The 7949-nt window shown below is 51.1% G+C and overlaps 1 long non-coding RNA gene across 1 annotated transcript; it reads right to left on the bottom strand.

Annotated features, from left to right (window-relative positions):
* Positions 1-2026: 2026 nt before the first annotated feature.
* On the bottom strand, positions 2027-4235 carry LOC309531212. The gene is made up of 3 exons (XR_014219141.1): positions 3960-4235; positions 2781-2828; positions 2027-2237 (listed from the first exon to the last, which is right to left on the bottom strand). It is a non-coding gene; the product is annotated as an uncharacterized lncRNA (long non-coding RNA).
* Between the last annotated feature and the right edge of the window lie 3714 nt (positions 4236-7949).

Genomic DNA, 7949 nt, shown 5'->3' on the forward strand with positions numbered 1-7949 from the left:
TAAAGTAAAAGTCACTTAGGAAAAACAGGAGCTTTCCACGGCGTGGGTGGATTGGACAAAAACGCCTTGCAAACTTCAGGCATGGGGAGGAAGGTGGGGGCGGGAGGAGAAAAAAATGTTTGCAGGGGTAAAGATAGACATGGGATCTGAGACAGGAGGTGGGGGTGGGCTATGGAAGAGCAGGAAATTTGGTCTGGGTGGGAGATTCTCCTTCCTTCCATTGTCTCTTCCTCCTCCCTGGCAGGCCTCTCATGCGTCACGCTTGCCCTCTAAAAAATAACCTTCCATCCGAGGTCATTTCCTTCCTCCGTTGCAATCAGCAGATACCAAAGCGGTGGCACCAAGGCACTGCGGGGGGAGCCCCAGGTGTGTAAAGGTTGCCTGGGGAGGGAGGCACCCGCAGCGATCAAAACACGACAGCCCCAGGCCCACCCAGGCCTTGGGTGGTCTTGAGAAAAGCCCTGCTTGTTTAAGTGATCTGGCTACCGGAAGCCTGTCAGGGTATGTTTTTTTCACCAGTGTTTGCTGAGAGAAAGGCTGTTTTGATGGGATTTCCAGATTAGCTAGGAACAGGTGTTGGCAGGAACTAGCCTCCTGAGGAAAGCCTTTGAGGAAGTTTTCAGGACCTGTCTTCTTGACCTATTTTTGAGGCACGGCATTTCTTTCTCAAGGATGGTCGGGTCCCACAGAAGACATGCCTGCTGTTCCCTAAGCCTCGCAGCTCAAAAATTACCGTCTTCCCTCAGCCGATCTCTGCCCCCACCCCAAAAAGCCGAATTGAAAATAGGTTGTGTTTTACTGCTGCCGATTACTGCCGTTGGTAACTTTAGAATTCTATTTTAGAGGATTTGTCACAGTACTGCACACCATCATGAGAAAGGCAGGATATGAATCCCATAAATAAAAATGAAATAATAAATAAATAAAAATGCGCTTTTCACTGGCTTTTCCATTTCAAGTGAATGCAGAAATCAAAACGAAACAAAAACACCTCCAGATCCTTTAATGTTCAAAAGCTATAGGCTCCTTGGCATCGCTTAATTTATTTCTCTTCCATATCGATCTTTGTGGCCACATAAGGTGCTGTAGCTCCCCAACAATTTTGACTTCACCCCCAAAAGGCACACTCCTCCATTGTCTCACACAACAGATGGATGCCATCAACAAAACTGTCAAATGTTAAATGCCATTGCATGTCACACCGATCTGCCCTGCCAAATGCTATATACCATTGCGTGCCCATTATCAAATGCACTCAAATACTATCGCGTGTCATCTCTCAAATATTCAGGTACTAATATAATAAATGTAAAATCATTTATGAAATCACTCTGAGCTGCAGGGTCTCACTCTGTGCATCTAACTGTTATATGGAATTCCATGCCACGGCCACTGATTTAGATGGCTTTGAAAGAGGATTAGTCAAATTTGTAAAGGATATGGCAAATAGCCAGGATGGCTAGGTGGAAATTCCTGATTCAGAGGCAGCTGAAGCTCTGAAGAGCAGTTGTGGCACCAACACGGGAGAGACTGTTGTGTCATATCCTGCTTGCAGGCTTTCTAAAAGCACCTGACTGGATAATAATCCAGTCAGGATTATTTGACGTTGCACTGGGAACATGGATGTTGGATTTGATAGGCCTTTGGGTCTGATCCAGCAGGGCTCTTCTTAACATGCCATTGCACGTCAAGCTCTCAAACATGCTGAAATATCAAATGTTTAAATCAAATATCCCAGTGCATAACAATTGCATCCGTTCCAAGATGGCGGCACGTTCATACGCTGCGGCTCTGAGCTCCCAATATTTCATCTACTCATGCACAAAAGTGGCAATACAACCCAGGTGGTTAAGAAAGCCCAAGAGAGACTCCATCTGCTCAGAGTATTGCGGAAGAACGATGTCAATCAACATTTGATGATCTCCTTCTACCAGTCAACAATAGAAAGTGTCCTTTCATACTACATCACGGTGTGGTACGCTGGTTTGACATCTTCTGATAGAAAGTGACTACAGAGGGTGGTGAATACAGCACAAGATATTATGGACTGTTCCGTGAATCCGCTGGATGACATTAAGGAAGAACGTTGCCTCAGGAGAGTGTGGAAAATTCTCAGGGATGATTCACACCCTGGCCGGCACTTTCTTGATCTCCTGCCCTCACGCAGAAGATATAGAAGCAGGATTAGTTGCACCAACAGGGTAAAGAACAGCTTCTATCCGTGGGCTGTTAGGCTGCTGAATGAAAAGATAACAACAGGGCAACTGACTTTTGGGTTTGGTGGGTGTGCGTCAGTAAACGAGGGGAATTAAGACTAAGAGAGCTGAGTGGGGGTGCTCGTGTAATCTCACTGTATACAAGTTGTACAAGTGACAATAAAGTATTTCAATTTCAATTCAATTTCAATGTAGATAGCCTAGTAACTGCTGACCGTACAGCAATTATTTGACTTGTTTTTCTTTTGAAACCCTAAGAACATTGCTCTAAAATGTTCTGTTTTCTGACACTTTAATCTACAAAGCATTACCACTTGCTCTGATGCAATGTCGTCTGATGTCAAAGAGTGAGATGGCATGAAATCACCCCGTTCAAAGTTGGAGTTAACTCTTGATTAGCAAAAACACATGGCAGAGTGTCAGGCCTAATGGGCACAGCAGCTCACCTCCGGTAGGTCTTGTTCTGTGAATCAGTTGCCAAGACTGAAAGTCCCTGGCTTTCCACAGCCGTCTATGTCTCCTCCTCTCCCTCCCCCCCCCACCCCCAGCAATCAGAGACTGTACCTGCATGAAGCCAACCTCTTCTCCTCCCTCTTCATGCCTCTTCTGGTCCTGGAAGACAAGGGGGAGGGAAAGCTTATCACAGCAGGAGGGGGACGCATCCATGACTCTTCACCAGCCTGACTCAGTTCTGCCTCTTGGCCCCCCTCCTCCTACTTGCCTGCTTCAGCTTCTGATTCTTGACCGCTCTCTGCCACAGACTCTCCCAGCTCACTAAGCCCTGTTACCACTTCTGCTTCCAACACCTCCTCCTCTTCCCAGTCCTCTCCCTCTTCTTCCTCTGAAAACTCATTATTGTCCCACTACCATTCACTGGCCACTTGTCCCATCACCTCCTGGCAAATAGAAGGGGAAGAAATGGAGGCAGTGAGAGATTTTGCTTTCTTGGGCTCCATGATCACTGCACACGGTGACAGCAGTCACGAAATTAAAAGACGCCTGCTCCTTGGGAGAAAAACAATGACAAACCTAGACAGCATCTTAAAAAACAGAGACATCGCCTTGCCAACAAAGGCCCGTATAGTTAAAGCTATGGTTTTCCCAGTAGTGATGTATGGAAGTGAGAGCTGGACCATAAAGAAGGATGATCGCCAAAGAATTGATGCTTTTGAATTATGGTGCTGGAGGAGACTCTGGAGAGTCCCATGGATTGCAAGAAGGTCAAACCTATCCATTCTGAAGGAAATCAGCCCTGAGTGCTCACTGGAAGGACAGATCGTGAAGCTGAGGCTCCAAGACTTTGGCCACCTCATGAGAAGAGAAGACTCCCTGGAAAAGACCCTGATGTTGGGAAAGATGGAGGGCACAAGGAGAAGGGGACGACAGAGGACGAGATGATTGGACAGTGTTCTCGAGGCTACCAGCATGGGTTTGAACAGGCTGCGGGAGGCAGTGGAAGACAGGAGTGCCTGGCGTGCTCTGGTCCAGGGGGTCACGAAGAGTCGGACATGACTAAATGACTAAACAGCCACAACAACCACTCACTGGGCTCTGCACCTTCTTTCCTTGGTGGTTTCCCAGCTGGTTCCTCCCACCATTCCTCTGCGTCCAACCAGTCCATGACATCTAACCATGACATCTAACATCACCAGAAACTCCAGGAGGAGGAGGAGGAGGAGGAGTACAAGGCCTTCTGCTTGCACAATGGGGCTTCCCCTCTTGTTGTCCTCCACCCCAAATTACCTTTAGGGGCATGTCAGGAGAACCCCTGAGACAGCGTTCAGGGAGAGGAGAACGGGAATCATTCTGTCTGGCAAGCCGAAACCCTTGTACTAACAAAACATTCTTCATAGCATGACGTTGAATTCCACCCCGTTGTCTGGATATTCTCCAACTAGGGATGGAGAAGAGAACCAACTCAGTTCACATTTACAGGTGAAGCGACCAGATCCACACTCAAATAATTTGTTAGCAGAATCACAGATAGCTTCCAAAATTCATACTTCTCTGAATTTTGCATTGTAGTTCTCCTCCCTGAATTATGTTTATAAAATGCCCACAATTTTTGGAGTGGGGGGCAGGAAGAGAGTGTGCACAGAAATGTATAGAATGTTGAGAATAACATGCAAAAATAAAAATAAAAATGCATTACATGGAGGGAAGCTGCTTGCTCAAGTGCGCATGTTAAGCAAAATCGCTTGCAAAAATTTGTAGGGTAGGAGAAAGGTAAATGCTAAAATGCTTGTGGATTTTCATGTGGACTTTTCTAAAATAAAAATAATATTGCAAAATGACACAGAAATATGGAGAACCGAACTTAAAGCTGGAAATGGAGAGAAACCAAAATGGACCAATTTGCCCCCCCTTCACCTCCTCCCTGCGCCCAGAAATGGCTTCCTGCCATGTTTTCGCAACAGCCTTCGGTGTTCCTCTCCTGCCGCTCCAGCAATCCTGCTATGGGACACAGTTCAGGAAATTACTGCCTGGCAAGTGCCAGGGGACTTGATAGCAATTTGACCGTCGAAGACTGTGCCCATTCTGCAAATCTATCGTGACACCAAGGCTTCCTTTTTCTCTTTCCTGCTCTCCTTTTATTTCTTTACCCTGCCACCCCCCCCCCACCTTGCTGGAGTTTCCAGGCTTGCTTCCAAGGCCAGATTAAAGAGAAACACACAAGAGAGAGAGAGAGAGAGAGAGAGAGAGAGAGAGAGAGAGAGCGCACTCAGAAATTAAGCAGCTGGCTCTACTTCAAATCGAATTGATCAATATTGTGATTTTGCAATCAGATGGCACGCTTCTTGCTCGGGGGGGGGGGACCCTCAGCGAAATCAAAACAGCTCCTGGCAGACGGCAGCAAAATTGCTGGCATATTTCAGGCATAATGATCTTCGGTGCAAACCACCTCCTCCTTTCCCTGAAGTGCCGTCGCTGGCAGGAAGGAGGGGAGGGAAATTATGGCACAGGCCTCTGGTTTTTCCTCTCGCGGGGCTCCGCCAGCATTAAATGAGCAGCCCTCGCTGCCGTTTGGCTGCCTGCAGGCGAGGCAGGTAGATCCGAACGGAGGAAACTCTGCCTTGCCAGCTTCCTCCATCTCCGGGATTAATAACAAGGCGTTTATTGGAACAGAGAAAAAAACCAACAGGCGAGAAACAAGCTGCAGAACTGCCGGAACAGACCTGGATATTGTTATGAGGTTTCTGTAGGCAGTCGAAAGCAGGGCTAATTTAACATGTCAACAGTGGCGGTGGGGGTGAGCATCAGCTGTAACACCCCCCCCCCCCCAGTTTCCATTTCAATCAACCTCCATGAGTAGGAGGGCAATCTTTTGGAGGGGCAGCTCCCCACACATTATAAAACATGGGAAACCAGGGGACTGTGGCCCCCAAGACCCCCCCAAATGACATTAAAAGATTGACTGCCCTTGCAGATCCCCCGCTGTGATCCCATGATGCCTAAAGCTTTTTGCTGGTATCCCAAAATCCCCACATTTTCTTCTTTAGGGTGTGCTTGTTCTCCAGGTTTACCCCACGCTTTTTCCATGGGTCTCTTGCCGCGGTTGGATGCTGAGAGCATGGTCCCAATCCCCAGCCCCACCCTCAAAATTATGTCCCCTGATGACCTCGGCCTCCACACAAGGGAAGAAAAAGTCTGGAGCAGGGAGCTTGCTCTATGGCAATTCACACCCTGAACAAACAGGGTCCAGATGTGCAGTGTGTGTGTGTGTGTGTGTGTGTGTGTGTGTGTGTGTGTGTTTGCAGGCTCACCAGGACAGGCCTTTCCCTCCAACATGTGAGCAGGAGGATTCATGAGGGATGGCCCCATCCTCTTGCTCCTCTGCCTGTGATGCATGGTTAAGTAATGCCTCAGCAAAACTGATTCTTCTTGCTCTTTCACACACACAGAGAGAGAGAGAGAGAGAGTCTCGGAAGAAGGAGTCAAAAACAGGAACAGCTGGCGGGGGGCAAAGAGGGAGATCCCTGGCCTTCTCCTTTCTTTATAGTGCAGGCCACGCCCCCGAGCCAGCCAATTGGCCGTGTGATGGCCTGGGATTCGGACTCGGAGGCTGAACCTGTGGAATCCCAGCCTGCACAGGAGTCCCCACCTCCAGAACCAGCTGAGCCGGGGCTGGGGCATGAGCCTGAAGGGTCCTCACCTGTGCTGGATCCTCAGGTGCAGGCACCAGCTGAGTCTGCTCTGGCCCCTGAGGTGATGGAGGACCCATTGCCTGCAGGTGCTCCTCTCCCAGCCCTGTCAGAGGATGCTTAGGTTGCCTCTGGGTCCGGTGACCCTCCAGCCTCTCCTGAGCTGCAGAGGCTCAGGGCAGAGAGGCAGAGGGAACTAAGTTCCCGCAGGAGGAGTGCTCGCTTCCAGGCCAGGAGAGGTGAGTCACCAGAGGATCAGGGCCACTCTATGCCTCGGGGCAGATAAAAGCCAGCCAGCCCCAGTCCCAAGTTGTGGGAGCAACATTGTTGGTAGCCTGTTCCTGCCTGCACCCTGTCCTGCTCGTCTGCCAGAGTTCCTGACCTCACCCGACTCCCTGCCTTGGACTCAGCTACAGCTTCGACAGTCAGCCTCCATACTGCACCCTCGACTTCAGACTGGACTCGGACCTCATTGCACGGTTAGCCCTCGGCACCAGCAAAGGCCGGCTAGGGGGTGACGCGGCCGGGAATCCCCCAATCGCATGGGGCTGGCCTTCACCCACCGCGCGCATGGAGGGGCCGTGAAGCCTGCAACCCCACCTCCTCCCGAAGGTGGAAGTGGCTTTTTTGCTCTTTCACACACACACACACAGACACACACACACACAGAGAGAGAGAGAGAGAGAGAGAGAGAGAGAGAGAGAGAGAGAGAGAGAGCTTACGTCTGCCTGCTCCCCCTTAGCTAGCTAAAGCACAGAGGGCATTCTCTGAACTCAGATACAGCACTGAAGCACAGAGATGCGTTTCTCATCAAGAAACCATCACGTTACCTAACCTCCAACAAGGTGCTCCCCTCTCGATGTTTAGGACTACAACTCCCATCATCCCCAAGCAGGGGCGCCCACTTATAAAAAATATTGGGGGGGCCCATGCTGGTCAAGGAAGGCTCCCCTCCTCCAAAGCAGACCCGATCCAGGCGGCTCCATAAAGCTCCTGGAGAGAGGCGGGGGGGGGCGCGGAGAGACAATGCCAAAACTCAGGGGGCTCCTTGAGCCAATTGCCAGAGATGAGCCCCTCAGGGGGAGGCAGGGTCCTCTATAGCCCACCCCAGCTGCCCTTCTTGTATCTACAGCCAGTTTGGCAGAGGGCGGTGGAAGGGTCTGGAAGAAGCGGGGACCACCGCGGAGCACACATACCGGGAGCTGGAGAGGCGAGGCCCAGCCGAGAAGGGGCCAGCCCGGAAGGCGCAGCTTCACAGCCGAAGCTGTCCTCGGCTTGGGGAGCCGGAGAAGCTGTCGGGTCAGGGCCCTGGCACAGGCCTAGCCGCTCCCGCGACGCCTCTTTGCTCCCGGGATCGGGGCCGCCAGCTCAGCGCTGGAGCCGAGGGAGCCCCCAGGCAGGCCTGCGAGCAAAGGCAGAGCCGCTGGGCGGTGGCCGCTTCTGCAAGGCGGCCGGAGAAGCGGGGACCCCCTCCCCTCCCCGCGTCCCCCCCACTCGCTCCCCCCTCTGAAACTTTGTTAACACTTCCACGCTGAGCCTCTGACAATAGGGGCGGGCCGAGGGCACAACGCGGCTGGGCCCTCTGGACTCG

The sequence above is a fragment of the Podarcis vaucheri genome (genome assembly GCF_965113315.1).
Source record: "Podarcis vaucheri genome assembly, chromosome: 1".
Lineage (NCBI taxonomy): Eukaryota > Metazoa > Chordata > Lepidosauria > Squamata > Lacertidae > Podarcis > Podarcis vaucheri.